Raw genomic sequence first — 17,746 nt, 5'->3', positions numbered from 1 at the left:
TTAGACCATTTTTGTAAATGAGATGAGTGTGTAAAGAACCGTATGTTGGTTTAAAGGACCTCCACGCAATGTAAAAGTTTTGTACCAATTAGATTTGTTCTAGAATCATACATCCAAACCAAGAACCATTTTGAAACCCTTATTTTTAAAAGTGCAGCTACCATAACTTGATAATATACTTCAACCATTACCAGTGTAGGTGTGGTCTAGTAGGGCCTACCCTGTAACACAGGTATGTCCCCTGTCTGGCCCAAATTCCTCTAGTGTGTTCTCTTTTAAGGTCTGGAGTGCAGTTGATAATACAAGCTAGCTAGCAAAACACTGTTATGGCTAATGGAACTGTTTTTCCCTTGGAAGAGGTAATGTTTATTTTTACCTCATGTAATGTGATGTAATTTGGCCCAAATCTGTCTAGTGTGTTCTCTTTTAAGGCCTGGAGTGCAATTGATAACACAAGCCTGCGAGCAAAATACTGTTGTGGCTAATGCAACTGTTTTTCCCTCGGACATGTGATGTATGTAATATGACTTCTGTACATGTGGCACACATCTACATGCTTACATTTAAGGTTTTTAGTAGGGTTTTTTTAGCCATTCTAACTTACATTATATGCATGGGCTAACAACAGGTTAACTGACAAACTTGTTGACATGTTGACAAGCATGCCTACTTTGAGCTCCACCTGCACAAGTCCCTTGTCCCCTCCTTAATATGTCCACATTTAGCACCGAAATGTCTCACACGTTCCCACACATTCTTGTTACAGGATCACATCTTGTCCTGCCAGACAAACATTACAGCACCAGCATAGCGATAGCAATTAAATAGGCCATTCACATTGTGTTTTATATTTGTTTAAAGTAATTTTTACATGGCTGGGGAGTTTTGTCACTGGTTCACATGGCAGGTCTGCTGCAGCACACCTCAAGGGGGTTTGTTTCATGTGATTCTGGGCTAGAGTCGTTTTTCTAGCATATTCATAAGTATGGGACTGCAAACAGGGGCACTTTTGCATGACGGAAGATTCCAAAGGTAATCAAATAATGTATATTGACGTTCCTGGTTTATATAAGTAATATCTTTAAAGGAAATACTTTCTATGTTCAGGATTGTTCACTATGTTCAGGATTGTGAGGACAGCTCTACATATATTTGAAGGTGCAGTTCCTCACCTGGAGGCAAACAGCAGCAGGGCAGTACAGCAGGATAGTACACTGGTGATATATGATACATTACTTGCAGTTTCCCTTTTATTCACGAACACCACACACAGTTACTTATTTCATCACTTCATTTTATAAAACCGAAAGTTCCAGTTCTTAGACTGAGCTATGTAAAATATTTAATACACATACAGTACATCTGATCAAACATACTAAATAAACACTGTAACAATCTGTCAAAATATGTAAAATTATTAATATAATAGTCTAATGTTGCATGGAAACCATACCCTACTATTAACAAACTATTTCCCTTCATTTTTTTTCTTTTGAATATTAATCAGTTCACATCAAGCAAAACAACATCCCTTACTTGTGGTAAAATCAATGTAGTGCACAGCATCTTGTAGATTATTTTTTAAATTGAGGATTAGAATGGAAAGAGTCATTTTTACACACACACACACACATACACACACATACACACACACACACACACACACACACACACACACACTTACGGCTGAATGCACGTTACACTCTGGACTGATGAACTCTAAATGTTGTAATTGTTCTGCTACACCTCCTAACCATTCCGAAAATAAACTCAAGAGGTGTGGAAAGCCTGTGATTGAGCTTCCCTCTGGATCAGCAGCAGGCCCAGGGTCCCAAACAGTGTAACTGAGCCAGACCCCACAAGCAGCTCTGCTCACAGCATTCAGTAAGCAGCTGCTCATTCCAGCTCACCAGGTAATTGGTATGGTGTGAACTTACTTCTGCTACTCTGTTCATTCCTTCCTCTTAATTCCTCTGGGAAGCTCTCAATGAAGAAAAATGAGCAGTAAAGGAAGAAAGTGTGAATGAAAGGGTTTGAACCAATTTTGTCTCTAACCCAAATGTTTTTATAGAGTTACAGTACTGTGCATAGACAAGTACAGAGACCACCCTTCATTCATTTAATTTCCTCTCAAAATGGCCATTAAATTATTAATTTTACACCATCAGGGTGTAATTACAAAGTTGTTTTGTAATTAAAATTACTAAACAACTACATGTACACCAACCTGCAAGTCACCTACCTTGTATCTACACTCTTTGTCCACTTCCCATATAGGTGAACTTTATGTCCCCACAAGACCAGTACAGAGCAGGTATTATTTGGGTGGTGGATCATTCTCAGCACTGCAGTAACACTGACATGGTGGTGTGTTAGTGTGTGTTGAGCTGGTATGAGTGGATCATACACAGCAGTGCTGCTGGAGACTTAAACATTTAAATTTTGTCCACTCAATGTCCACTCTATGAGACACATTTAACTTGTTGGTCCATCTTGTAGATGTAAAGTCAGAGACAGTAGCTTGACTGTTGCTGCAAAATTTATGTTGGTCATCCTCTTGTCCTTCATCAGTGGTCACAGGACGCTGCCCACAGTACACTGTTGGCTTGGTGTCTTTGGTTGGTGGACTATTCTCAGTCCAGCAGTGACACTGCCATGCAACACACACTAACATTGTCACAGGGTCACTGCAGTGCTGAGAATGATTCCTCACCCAAATAATACCTGATGTCTGGTGGTCCTGTGAGGATCCTGACCACTGAAGAACAAAGTAAAAAACAAAGTATGCAGCAAACAGACTACTGTCTATAATGGTAGAACTACAAAGTCCTTCTATATCAGAGGTCACTAATAGGCAGACCACGGTCCAAGTCCGGACCCAGACACTGTCCTATGTAGACCTGGACCTACAACCGATAAACTATTATTTCATTTTGACGGGGTGGTCCTATTTTAATCGGCATAGCTGTTCTAGCCTTTACAGTAGCTTTAGCAGGCCAGGAGACTCACAGACCAATCGCATGCGTTGTAAATATAACACATGAGCCAATCAGATTTGTGCATTATGATGAGCACCGAGACTGGAGTGAGTGGTGCACACACAGGTTAGGGACGAGGCAAGAAACAGCAATCAGAGAAGAAAGTGAGTCAGAGGAAACTGACAAATATTGTTGAAATATGACTGAATTGTACTTTGTTTGATTTGAAATTCAATTGACTGCATAAAATACTGATATACCTACTAGGCTGTGTCAGTGTACTGTATATAGCACTGAATCATGATGCAAGTTAGATATTACAGTGTTCCGGACCTTTGTTTGAAGAAATTTTCTCTAACTGGACCTTATTGAATTTTACTTAAAGACCCCTGTCTATATGGTAAGTGGAGCTGATGAAATGGACAATGAGTGTAGATACAAAGTGCACTTAATGAAGTGGCAGCTTGGTGTAATATAAATGTCAGTGTCATTCTTTTTTTAAGGGTTTGCTTTCAAGCCTTTAAAAATTCCAAATTTAAGTCTGAGAAGTTGGTTGCATTTTCTGTTTCTCTTGCTCCAAGTAATCCCATACACATTTAGCTAAGGTCTGGACTCTGGGGTGGTCAGTCCATTGTGAGAACACCAGCAGCTTCTTTGTTTGATTTGTAGATTTTCTTGTTTTTAATCTATTTCCTTTTCTCATTGCCAGCATCTTGATACCTACACAGCCTTTCTCAGAAATGTTGTCTAAAAAGAAATACTTTTATTATTTGATATGTTCTTACAAATGATCAATCCCTTTTCCTGTATCAGCTCAGCAACATTGTAAATGAGGGTCACCTTCTATGTTCTCTGAGGTTAAATAAAAGTTGATTGATTGATTGATTGATTGATTGAAATAACTTGTTCTTTTTGACTGACAATTACAATACAAAGCCTCAGAATTTCATTCAAATACAACGGAGTCAGTATATACATACTTTGGTCTCAATATACAATGTGATTGCAATTAATGTTGCATTTGTGTATTTTTAAGTCAAACAACCCTCTTGGTTAATTTTTTTGTGTGCTTTACCAGCTGATTCTAAGAAGAATGTGATTTCTGTGAAGGAAGAGTTGCGCTGTGGTGTTGCTGGTCACACCACAAATCACATGAATCACTGTCAGAGAGATGCGAAGGCATTTTGCTTGTGGGTGTTCTCCTTTATGCGTGTAGGCGTGGTGTGACATGTAGTCATTACAGTACACTGAAGCATATGCTCTTACAGTCATAATATTACTGTGAAACAGGGTGCTGTAGACAAATGATAAAAGCTACTCTGCAGCATTATGAATGATTGAAGATAGACTATTATTATTTTAGAACATACTTTGAAAAGCAAACTTGCCAATAATGGTCATTTGGAGTAATACCATAGCCCAGGGTTGGCCAAACCTGCTTCTGGTGATCTACTCACCCTGCAGAGTTCAGCCCTGATCTAACACAGCTGATCCACCTAATCAGTGAGGTCAGGAACATTTTAACAGGAACATGTGGTCCAGGATTACTTTTGTGAAATGAAACATTTTAAAAGGATAATTATTTTTATATAGTATAAAAACATGCCTGTTTTCTCAGTGGGGCAGAGTTAGGCTAACTTTATGCTGGGCCAAATCAAATCTCTTCACATCTAAATTTGGGCAGCCCTGGTCCAGAGGTTTTGTTTTATATCTGCTGCTCAAGTCAACAGTTGCTGCTGTCTTGAAAGTTGGACAGCAAATAAATAACAGAACAAAATGTCCTGTTATCAAAAATAGGTTTTTCTAACTTTCTAACAAAATAACAAAGTATGCATGGTATTTCATGACTGAACTATAAAAGCAATGAACAGATTTAGAGTCACGACTATCGTTTTCTGAAAAGCGTTTTTGATCCAAAGTCTCTACACCAAGAGTCCAGAGTTATTAAACACTGATGGCCAACTTCAGTGAGTTTTTGAACCATTTTTGCAAGTGTAAAAGACTTTAAAATTCAAAGAACCCCCCCCCCTATGGTTAAAAGTCCAAGCCAATATCCTTTTAGGAACCTTTATTTTTACTGTAGGCCTGGGTGTATCTCTGGCATGGGCCAACTGAGGAAACAGTAGAGAAAAACAGAACATTTTGTGTCACAAATGTACAGTTTTCTTGGCACTCTTAACATGTAAGAGTACAGCAGTTACATAACTTTGCCTTAGAGGAACAGTGACTTCCGTTTAGCCACATGTCCTATTCTCCGCAGTGCTAGAATGAGAATGTTTGGGGCGGAGAATCTGAGGCAGCATGCCAGAACACTTGAAAAGCTTCTGGTTAACTAACATGTAATGACAGACAGCTATTGAAGCTTTAAGTGACTCCAGCTGTGGACAAATAGTCCCACAAGTCATAACAGTTAGTCATAAAGTTGATGTTCAAATTGATGATCACTTGGCAACGCTACTTGGTGAGACAAATGATCTCTGAACACACACACACACACACATATTTCTTGGACCAGCTTGTTGAAATGTTGAAAGCTTAATAATACTCTACTGTTTCATGGAATGAGACCTGCCAGGTAGTGTTTGTACAGGTTTTCTGTTCTGAGATGTACCTTATCGTTCAAGTGTTTGGAATCCATGTTTCTAGTAACATAAAACCAATTTGGCTACAGATAAGTGTTTAAAATTATTACAATAAGCTAATCCTTTACAACTTCACAGCTTTCAAATTACTAGCCGGACACTAGCTTTCATATGTAACATTGATGATGGTAAAATAGTCATAAATCGGTCGACTTCACATGGAGCAGGGTGTGGTCAAGCATCACATGCGGTATGGAGAGCCAGTCATGCTGAACCAGCAGGCTAAGTAGCTGATGATATTCACCTATTCACCCGTACCTTGTTACTGCCTCCCAACAATCTTCATGCACCTGTTTTTAAAAATATGTTTTAAGCTAACACCTTCTTCAAACTGTCAAATCAACATCTCAGACATCAGGCAGTGTGTATATTCCAGTATTCATAACCATTTCATATAATAGCTTCCTGTGATGGAGCTATCAGAGGCTTCAAACACTTTGGAGGTCTGGTTCCTGGGACCACTGCTGTAAATATTCTGACTCGGTTAGTTTCTCTAAAATGGAGCACTTCACACCAAACCACTCTGAATGACTTTGTGTACATTTTAACCATTTATTATTATGAAAAGTTAATCATATTTAACTCCACACTGCAGAAGTTATTACTGTAAACTTTGTTAGTATGGATAGTGAACTTTTGAACGCTAGTGTACTTTTATATTTTGCAAAGGGAGCTCACAGCAGCTGTCAGGTTTATTCAGCCTTTATACGTCCTCACATTGTTGCTGTAGAGGAATACCGGACACACCTGTGTGACGAGGCTGTGCTGGCATACATTCGGGATTATGCACAACTCAGAAGCTTGCATAGTTCTCGATGTCATTCATGGGGATTGCCAGTAACACCGGAAAAGAGCATAATACACATACTATCATAGCACAATGCCAGCAGATGTGGGTGGTTAGAGGAGTTCCCTTTTTGCTGTTAATGTGTTTTGATAGCGTGTTATTTTTAAGATGCCAAAGCTTTTGAGTAAGCCCGGTTATGCTGTGATTCAGTAAATCTCCTTGCTGACATGTTGATAACCATCTGTGTCCAAGTATTGCTTTGAAGACATCCATTTATTTGGTTTCTATTATGTTTTATTTGAGTTTTTGCATGTGTTGACAAAGTATTGCTGAAATAATCGCTTTAAGCTAATCACATAAAAGCAACGGTTTTCACCATTTGTAAAGATCCAGTTTTCAGAGCAAAAACAACGAGAGAATACTTAAATGATAGATTAGTGAAAAAGTATATAAATATCCCCTTACCCCAAATATAGTCAAACCAGAGGCACCACTTGGGCCCCCATGAAATGTCTTGCATGGGCTCCTTGCTTCACCTCATTTACCTTAGCAGAACTTGAATATTACAACAAACCAATATTTACATAACCATGCTCTTCATTTTGTTATGACTCCATAATTCCAACTATTACTTGGCAAGCAGTAATCTGTGCTTCTGGGTGAAACTGTAAAGTTTGCTTCTTCTCAAAAGTGTTTCACCCTTGCTGTCAAAGTAAAACTCTATAAGGAACTGTTTTTAACTAGTGTGGAACAGAGACATAATTCAAAGCCCACAAACATACTTGTTTGTCCAGCTATAGACCTTGAAAATTATTCGTAAAATAACATTTCCTTCTTTTAATTCACATTTTGTTCAGGCTAAAACATAGAAGTGGAGGCTGGACAGTATTGATAGTTTAATTAGTGGACACTGGACCACTTTTAAGTTAAAGTTTTACACCTCAGTGATTTATGAGGTAAAATGCTATGAATATGCAGTAGGACATGGGGTTTTGCTGAGATGGCTCACATTATTTCCATTTAATTGCAGTTACTATAACATCACCATCTCAACAAAACCTCCCCAAAATGGTCACTTTACAGGAGAAGGAAAAATATTCTTGATGGAAGTCAATGGAACAACAGGCCACATTCACTCCATTTTTTTTCTTAAATTTGTTCTGGAGAAAAAAAAAATTGTTTACCTAAAAAAAAATTGGTTACCTAAGAACAAATCCTAAACAAGAAAAAATGGCAAACATCAGGATCTTTGTGAAAACTGCTTAAGTGGGTTTTAAAAATTGTAGCAAGTTGTAAACACCCACATGTATTTTCAAATTCTTAAAAAAAAAAAAGAACAGAAATGGAGTTACAAGATTCAAGCTTCATTTCTATTAATGGTAAATGATCTTTCCTATTTTTCTGTTCTTTTTCTTTTTTCTGGTATTTTTGTAAGTCTGATTTTTTTATTTCATTTTTTGTCTGTATTTTCATTAGAATTACATTTTTTTTGTTCTTACAGACCATGACAGGCCTAAATTACACAGAGGGATTCATTGGAGGGCTGACAGAACGTAAAGATACAGTCTTGACTTATTACTTAATGAATGAAGTGATTAAATTTTGAATGGCACTTGGAATCATGCTAATCTTACCTCAAACCACATGGATTGGTTAAGATTTGTTTATGTGTCTACACATATTATTGTTTATACGTCCTGGCAAGGTAATAGAACCCAGGGCTGAGCAAACCGGTGAGAACACTGGAGCACTAAGCATTGGTTTATACATTATGAAACAGTTAACATCTGCTTCGGTATGGTACAGTGTTTATGCTTTCTTGTTATGCTTTGTGTGCATCACACGAAGATTTTATCCAGTATAATATGTAGTTCAGCAGAAAAATAATACAAGAAATGAAATTAACATTATTTTTTTTGTTCCAAAAGAATTATGAATTGCCAAAATGCTTGTGTGCAGATTTTAGACCCACATCTCTTTGCTTATTTTTTTCCACTGTGGTTCTTGCTGCTTTCAGGTCATCCTGCAACTCTTTTCAAGTGCCTACAGAACAAATGTAGCATTATGTAATGTGTTTAGTGTTGTGTTATATGTCATTATATTCAATATTATGTCTGCTGTACCGTGCATGTGATGTGATTGTACCTAGAACATTCTGTTCTGCCTATTTTTTTCCAGCCCTAAACGATCATGTCTGTCAAGCCAGTCACTTGTAAAGTATAGGCTGGGCCTGATCTTGGGATCAGTCCAGCCAATATAATTATGACTGCCCATTGTTTAACAGGCTGGCTAAAGTACTTTAATATATTATTTTTAAAAACTTTTTTTTCATTTTTTTATTAAAAAATCAAAATACGTTTTGTGTAAATGTGACATAAGCACTGGAAGTATATTAAATAACAAAAGAATACTGGTTTCCCCTCACTGTATATATACAGACTAGCCATGTAAGTGCATATACAATACAATTCATATACAGTCCATATACACTATAAACTATTGCACGGGTTCCTCCTAGCACATTGGGAACAATTTTGGCTAATTGGTTTTGCCGACCCTTTCTTTAACGTAGTTTCTATTGTCGGCTTGTTTGCAACCTTTTGTGGGAATCTGGCATTACTAAGTTTGCGTGCAGACTGTATACACATTTATTCTCACAGCTCATTCACTGCTTTCACCTGCAACCACAATGACCCTTTTGTTTATGCCAGCGTGGGGGCTCACTTAGTTTAGGCCTTCCTAAAGTCACATGCCTGTTCTAAGTGTGTGACAATGCACTCCCTCCCCCTGTGCCTGTTTCCTCCTGATGGATGTGGAGGGAGTCTCCCACCTGGGTCACGGGGCCCCGGGGTCCTGCACGGCCAAAAAACCCGGCCCCTCGTCTCAGTGTACAGTGGCTGCAGGGAAAGGCGGGCAGCAGGCGTCAGAGGAAGAGAAAGAAAGCAAGGGAGGAACAGTAGGAGAAAGAGAAGGAGGGGGGGTAGAGCTTCTGTCTTTGCTGGCCTGATCAGGTTTCTGCCCGTTTACATGGGTCACTGCTCAGCTTTTCACTTTTTTTCTTTGCCTCAGCGCTCACATAAACACACGCACACACATACAGACTTTCACTCACACACACATAAATGTGTCTAGAACTGACAAATAAACACATGTCGCAGCCCCACATAGCTCCTGTTAACACTGCAGGTCAGGCAGTGAAAGCCAGCTTAAAATAATAGCCTGGTCTGCGTTCATTTGTGTCAAATATGTGCTGAAACATGTCATGTCTATGTGTACACAGTCTCCACATGTGAAAGAAACACTCTCAGTGGTGAATGGGGCCTCCTTCCACAACTATTTACGCTGCTCTCACACTCACTAGTTCAGCGGTGGTCTACACACCCTCCTTACTTTATCCGTCCTCGTTCACCCCAGCCTCCCTGACCTGTATCCTGTGCAAGTGTTGAATCTCTCTCTACCTCCCTCCCCTCACTCTCTTTTCCTCTTCCCCTGGCTGGGTGCCAGTCTGAAACACTCTACTCCACGCCAGTGCTTCAAAGGTAAAACGGACAAAAGTTAAATACAGTATCAGAAACCACTTAAACAGGTCTATTTGAGATTAGTTAGCATCATCGTTTGAGGCAAGCGTGTGATGATTTAGTAATGTAGTTTGCACATTGCTACATTAAAAGCAAGTATGTTTTTTCCTTCTAAGATACAATGCTTTGTTCTGACATAAGCTTCCTTTACTTTCTAGCCACGTTAGCCTCAAAGCTCCAGTGCAAAACTAAAGAAAAGGACCTCAGGCACCAAACATGTCTTGGCTGATCAGCTACACCTGCGGCGAAAGCATGTCTCACATTAATCATTTCTCAAGCTAAAGTCATTGAAACGGGTGGAGATTTTTTGTAGAAACTGTAGATTTGAAACTTTCATTCAACATTATATTCATATGAATAGAACTGGACTGGTAGTTCTCACATTTGTGTTTTCTTCTTAGTGTGGTACTAGTACTACTATTACTACTACTTCTACTACTACTACTACTACTACTACAACACATAAATCAACTGAAAAAACTATTTATAATAGAGTAAAAAAACCTCCTGATTTGGGTTATGGTTAAATTACTTAAACAAACCAGCAGGATTAAAATAACCCAGCATGTGTTCTGTCCAGTAATTACCCAGTGCTGGGTATCCAGGAAATCCAGGTTTTTCATCGCAGCATTTTTAGAGCGAAGACTGCCATTCTCTTTTTGAAAAAGTATTGTTCTAAAAGCTGGCTGATATGTTTCAGCCCATTTTTTTTGCAGATTTCTGCAGGTTTGCATCCAAAACTTCTTTGTAAACTTCTGAGCTGGTGATCCTATCAATGGATCAAGCTCACTGATAATGGGGCATTGACACTGTGAGATAAACAGCCCCAAACCTTGACATTTCAAATCCTGTGCTTTACAGTAGCTGTACTGTAGTCTGGTTGGAACTACCATCAGTTTTATATTTATAAGTATTTTTCTGTGAAACATCTAGAATTTTTCTATTGGTGGAGGTGCAGGTAATTGCTGTACACCCCCCCCCCCCCCCCCCCCCGTACCAGGATAAACATTAAATGGTTAAAAAGTCCATATACTTTCTGGTCCACTGTATTTTAATTTTATTATGATTTGAGCTGGATGAAAAGTTAGTGTTTTTGGAAAGAAAAGCCATCTTTTGCGTTTTTATATTTTTGTCATTGCTAGGCATTGAGACAAATGGGAAAGTCAGAAGTGCAGATTTAAAGTTGTCCATAGACAGAGGTGCGAATTACTTTTTGAAATTATGCAAGATTATTTTGGGGGCTGTCAAGAAAAGTACATAGCTGAGTTGTAAAAGTGTTGTCAGATAGCAGTTTTTATGTAGCTCTTAAATAGAGTTTAAAACTTCAATTAGCCTGTAAATATTATTTACACTTTCAAAAGATGAGATATCACTCAGTGATAATTGTGCACAGTTTTATATTTGAATTGCTGTACCCCTCCCTGTAGATGTAATGCCCCCCATTTGTCAAAGCAGATTTGCCCCCTGTCCATACAGAATGTACACTGAATGTATACATTTAATTAAATTAAAAGAAATTGTAAGTAGTTGAAATTACATAGTTACATTTGAATAGAACAGCAGAATGGAAGTAACACCGGCCAACATCTAAAGGTTAAGTCTGCTCGTCTCCATTCACTCTTAAAGTGTTTGTTGTGTTTAGACTGGCTTGAGTGCAATGTTCACACAAACAGTGGGGTGCACTGGGAGCTATAACGCTGGGTCTGGACAGCAGGGAGGCTATGATGAACCAGCCGCCACAGACAGGGCGCCTCTTGTGCTCTTTCAGAGTCAGACAGCGCAAAGCAGTGACCTGGAAAGCAAGGCGGAGAGCTCAGCGTAACTCAAGGCCTGGGTTCAGCTTACCTGCCCAAGCAGCAGCAGGAGCCCAGTGGAGTGCACTCTCCACCGGGTTAGATTGCCCATTGAGATAAGGCCCAAATACCATATGGGAGTTGTTAAGCAATACTGCTACAACACACGGCAGAGATAACACACCGTCTACAGTCTCTACAGTCCAGAGGGGAATGTTAGCTTGGTTTGTTAGGCGACATTGTCATTCAGTTCTTTCTAACAGACAGAAAGATTTTCTTTTTTCTCCTGTTTTTTTTTTTTTACTCTGCCTAAAGCTTGGGGATACCCTTCTTCTCTGGAAATTTTCAGAGTAATGTTTAGTTTTTGCTGTTACTTTTTAAATAAATAAGAAAGAAATCCAACCTGTACCATGTCTGACCATCTACAGCCAATTCTCTATTTGGGGGCTTCCTACTCACAACAATATTCTGTATGTAAGAATGAATGAGGCATGAAAAAATTTATATGTCATTACAAATTACATTTACAAAAAAATTGTTGGCATGGTGTCATGGTGTGTGGTGCAATTTTGTACTATGGTAGATCACCTTTGGTCTTTGACAGCCCAACATTACATTAATGAGGTACAGTGGCCCTACCTTTTCGGAACGCACATTCCAATGCGCTATTCCAACAGGACAACACTCTTCTACATACTGCTGCCATCTCAGGAGCTTGTCTTGAAGACAGAGACTATGCCATGGTCAGCCACACTGCCAGACCTATCCCTGATTGAAAATGTGTGGGATGCTATTGGACACAGAATCAACACTCCACCCCTACCACAAAATCTGCAGGACCTGCATGAGAATATTCAAGCTGCATGGGATGGATTATTGCAGGACACCATTAGGAACCTCTACAACTCCATGCTGAGATGGCTGGTATGTTGCATTAGCAAACATGGAGGCCCAACCCCACACTGAGAGACACTATTTCTGTATGTGTAGCTCATTAAATATTGCCCATATAAGTCTAATTTTTTATCATGTATTGTTACTGGTAATCTTTATCTTCCTTCCAAATAGCATTGCAATCCGATCCTTCTTTCTGGGTGCAACAATTTTTTTGATGACAGGTGTAATTTAAAGCTGCAGCAGATAACTTATACAAAAGTAGCTTTGCTGAAACTGTCACTGTGTCCAGACAGTAGCATGAGACAGATAATCTTTGAAAAAAACAATGGTCCTCTAACTCCACCTATTCCCACTGACACCAAAAACCCACTGAGCCTGAATAAAAAAAAACAATCAGAGCCAGAACGAGTGTTTGACACTTGTCAATCACTGAATCTTGCACACTTGGCGGACAGCAGCTCTTCCCTTGTGCACCAACCCTAACGCATTGGCGATAAACAACCAACACCAAGCTGAAAACTGCCCATCAGGTTACAGTAACACTCTGTAGTACATTTGTCATGTTACTGTGATGTTGCAGTTGGGCTAACATGAGCTTGTTCCAATGCTAAGGCTACTGGTTAGTATTTTATTCAAAAGTTTCTGAAAATATCTTTGTGAAGTGTCCTGCCAGTTTATCCTTATATTTATGTGTGACTGTGCTTTCCCAGCAAGTTGTTCTCATGTAAGTGGTTTACTGCTTATTTATCACTATTCATAATAGTTTCTGTTATCAAATAAACATCTAAGCACTGAAATAAGTGTGTGCTAGTTATTTTACCAAGATTACTTAGATTACTTTTTATCTTGAAAAAAAGCTATGGCCAGCAATGTTGACATTTCACAACAGTAATGTCCATGATCGGTAGCCTGCACATGCACGACTGCCTCCTCTGCATGGTGGGGCTTTGGAGCTAGTGCTGAGGGAAGGGGAGGGACCTGGAAGCTTTAACCATGGGTGGCCAAACTTCTACCTATATCTGTTTAGACTACTAGAACTGTCTATTAACTACAATTCAATCAGTCTAATATGATCAGTTTGAATCTGTAGGTCAAGCATCTGCATTGTAGCTTATTAACTCAGTAGGTATAACTATTTGCATCATATATGTGCTTTTGTAGCAGCATCAATGCTCCCATAACAATATTTTGGACCTCCAGTAATAATGGTGGGAATAGTGTTTGGTTATTTTTCCATAAACAGCAAGTCCCCCCTGACTCTCATACTAGACTTTTACAGCCTCTCAGTGCGGTAGGCTGATGGGATAGTTTAGGTGCATGGAAATGGGTGTAATCATTCTCTGAGAATGTGCAGGCCGTGGTGTGTGTGTGTGGAGTGTGGTGCAGAGCAGAAAAGGTCAGCAAACTGTCAAAAGTCAAACTAATTCTATAGATTATACGTTCTAACTTGCTGAAGCTCTTCATTCTTTAGCAAATGGCTGGGTATGTTGGGAAAAGGCACGATGGGTCCTTTAGGGAGCAGTCACAATTCTGCACAAGTCACAATTTTTTTTCTTTGCTTTTCCATGGCATGTGAGTTGTGTCTTGGTGTAATACAAAAACAGAATAATGTGCAGTTCGGTAAAAGTTGTGGTTTGCATTGTACTGTCATCTTAAATTTAATGACTCTGAAGAGTATAATTGCAGATGTCACAGAAGGTTTACTGTTTGATAGTAACATGGGTGCATGCAAAATTTGGCACAACACCTCTGCATTCAGCTACATTGTTAATTTTTATTTTTCAGTTTTATTATTCAAATTGTCATACTGTGTCCTGAACCACATTGGCTGTGTTTACATGCAAAGAGTTTTGCCACTCCAAATGAATACATTCCGTTTACAGATTAAGACTGAGGTGTTTATATGCTGACAGCTGGGATAGGCTCCAGAACCCCCCGCGATCCAGAAGGAGAAGCGGACGGGTGTGTGTGTGTGTGTGTGTGTGTGTGTGTGTGTGTGTGTGTGTGTGTGTGTGTGTGTGTGTGTTTATATGCTCACTCTGTTAAACAATCTGATGGCGTGCGGCGGGGATCTTTGTTTACATGCACACTAAAAGTAATCCGATCAAAAATGACGCGCATGCGTGGAGTAAACGTTACCATGACAGCGAACATCACGTGAGCCCAGTCAGCGTGAGATGAGTTTTCAGTTTTAATTACTTTAAAAATATGTCAGACTCAAAAAAACAAGGGCGAGAGGAAGAAGTCATGTTCTGAGACACATAAACTGGACGCTCGTCCCACCCACCAGCATCTTTTTCAGCTCAAACCATAAACTTCGACCAGTTTCTGCTCCCGCCATGCTAAACATCATAAACCAACGCCAATGCCGGTTAAGAGTTCTCCGCTTTTGCTAGGACGCGACGCACATGCGCAGAACGTACTTACACGTTTCGAATGGAAATCGGATTGAGGCGTTTACACGGCTGTTACTCTTCTATTCAACGGATTACTGACAGGATTACCCACCTTGTTCAATCGGATATAAATTGTATTCCAAATGGCCTCAATCTGACTAGGCTATTCCACTTGAAGTGTATATATATTGAGCTATTAGTCGGACTATTAACGGATTATTGGGCTTCATGTAAACGTGGCTATTGTCAAGTCTGTGCAATCTCAATGAACACCTGGATATAGTTTGAGCAGGTTGACAGAGGTTTTGGAGATATATTTAAGGAAAGATTTGGGTGACTGATGAATGTCCAGTGTTAGCAATATAAGCCTCTTGGCTCCAGGTTAAAGCAAAATTTGGACAACAAGCAGGTCAAATGTAGACAGGTTGCAAATAACAACAATAAATTTGCCACTCAAGCTATCGCCAGCCTGGTTACCCACCAAAAAAATCTACATACAATCTGTTCTGACAGAGTAACCCTTTAAACACACAGAAAACAAATGTCATTTGAATTGAATACGGTACTCTAAATGAAGGTATTTTGACAAAAAATTTAAGCTGAATAGGATTTTAGCCTGTTTGACTCACAACACTTGAAATGGAATAGGATGCTTGTGAGCAGAGCCTGAATTGATCAACAGGCCAAAGGTGAAGGATTTAAACAACATGTTGAGGAAAAGCATTAGGGTCCTTTAGGGAGCAGACACAATTTTGCAAGGTTAGGATGAAGGCATCAGTTCAGGAAGGTTCTCACACCCACATATTAACTCATGCTGACTTAGACAGTCACACAGACATACCACAAAGACCTCCTTTGGGTTTGCACTAATCATCCCGCACACCATCATTGACGTTTCATCCCTGATGAAATCCAGCGCATTAGACCTGCATGCTCATGACACTTTCACAGGTTCATGTGAAGAGAGAGGGAGGTGTAACACAAGCAGCGAATAGCAAGAATGATTCACATTTTCCAGAACTCACTCACAGTGATGTGTGCACCTGGTCCATCAGCTCTGTTGTTCTCTTTTCATGACTGCTGAGGTCTTTGTGTGTTTGTTTACATACAGGGCTAACATGCAACTTCAGGACCAATGTTTTTAAAGCTGAAAGCTCCAAACTTTTCTTTTCAGTGAGTGAAGTTAAAGTTTAGGTTTAGGGTTTGGCTTAGGCTTAGAAAATGTTATTACATATATGTATATTGACACTGTCAGATCGATTGTCAGATTTCTTTTTTGTTTTTATATTGTTATATTTTAACATCTGCCCACTGAATGTGAAATTTAGAAATTTGATGGTAATTCAAGAACGTTTTTACCATCTCATAAGAAGCTACTGTTCTGAATATTCAAGGTTTTGCTTTGACTCTGACAATATACAATGTTTTGCAAAAGTCAGAGACCACGTAATGATTATCACAGTATTGAGACACTCGTGGATAAAGGAACACAAGCAGGCTTTAATGTTGAAGTCAAAATCCAAAATCGTCATCAAAAACAGGCAAAAAAGTAAAGGCACAAAAACAGAGATCCAGGGCAAACAATCCGGTCAGGTGATCATAGATACAGGTGCTGCACATTAGAGCTCAGGCGATCTTGAACGCTGATATGGCAGTTTCCAAAACTGGAGTTCAGGAAATGATTAAAAGATACAAGGATACAAAGGGCCTCCTAACAACCATGCAAGACCTGTTAGACCACCAAAACTTTGACTATCAGATTAACAGCACTTAAAGCTTTTGATCTGAAAAAATATAGGTGTTTCTGTCCATCCTTCCACTGTCAGAAGACAATGGAACACTATGAGTTTAGGAGGATGTGTAGCTGTCAGGAAGCTCTTACTGAGAAAAGCACTAGACCATCTGAGATGTGCAGTAAGGTTTTATGGACTTATGAGTCTGAATTTGTTATTGAGGTTTCTTGGATTGTAAGAAGCAGAAAATGCAAACAACTAAGAATTTTTAAGGTAGTTCCAAGAAGCATGGAAAACTTTATTTGAAAAACTGAAAGCAAGTCTATTTGCTCAAGAGTGAAGAAGATTTTTACATAAATATTGTTTTAAATATAATGTTTTTTTGTTTTTCCTAATGCTGAAAATTAAATTTGTGCTTGATGACCAAATCTGATTTTTGGCATATCCAGATTGTATCCAGATTGATTTGTATCCAGATGATAGTCTGCACAACAAAAAAAAACAACAACAAAAAAAAAAACATGAAAAACAATTTTTGCAGATCGGATCCAAAGCACATTTGCAGGTGGTTTGAAATATGATTCCAATCAGATTTTTACAGATGTGTCTCAGTCTGAATGATCTGGCTGCTCAAAGCAGATTTCTAAGTGTTTTTTGAGTCACTTGCATCATGACAAACAACGATAATGTCAAATCCGGAGTGATGGAGATACTGGAATTCAAGAAGAACATCAAAGATTCAAGCTTATGCCAGATAGTACTGAAAAGTTTGGAAAGTGAGATAATGCACCTCTGTTTCTCCTGCATCTGTGTTTGAAACCCACATCACCAGCGTGGTTTCTGACACGTACATTGTTACCATAGCAGATAGGTTGGTAACGTCTGGACAAACAAATCCGATCTGATCTCTTGCAAATAATAGCGTGGACAGTCATCTCAAAA

Source organism: Pygocentrus nattereri, chromosome 1 (genome assembly GCF_015220715.1).
Source record: "Pygocentrus nattereri isolate fPygNat1 chromosome 1, fPygNat1.pri, whole genome shotgun sequence".
Lineage (NCBI taxonomy): Eukaryota > Metazoa > Chordata > Actinopteri > Characiformes > Serrasalmidae > Pygocentrus > Pygocentrus nattereri.
Note: the sequence above shows the minus strand (reverse complement) of the source record.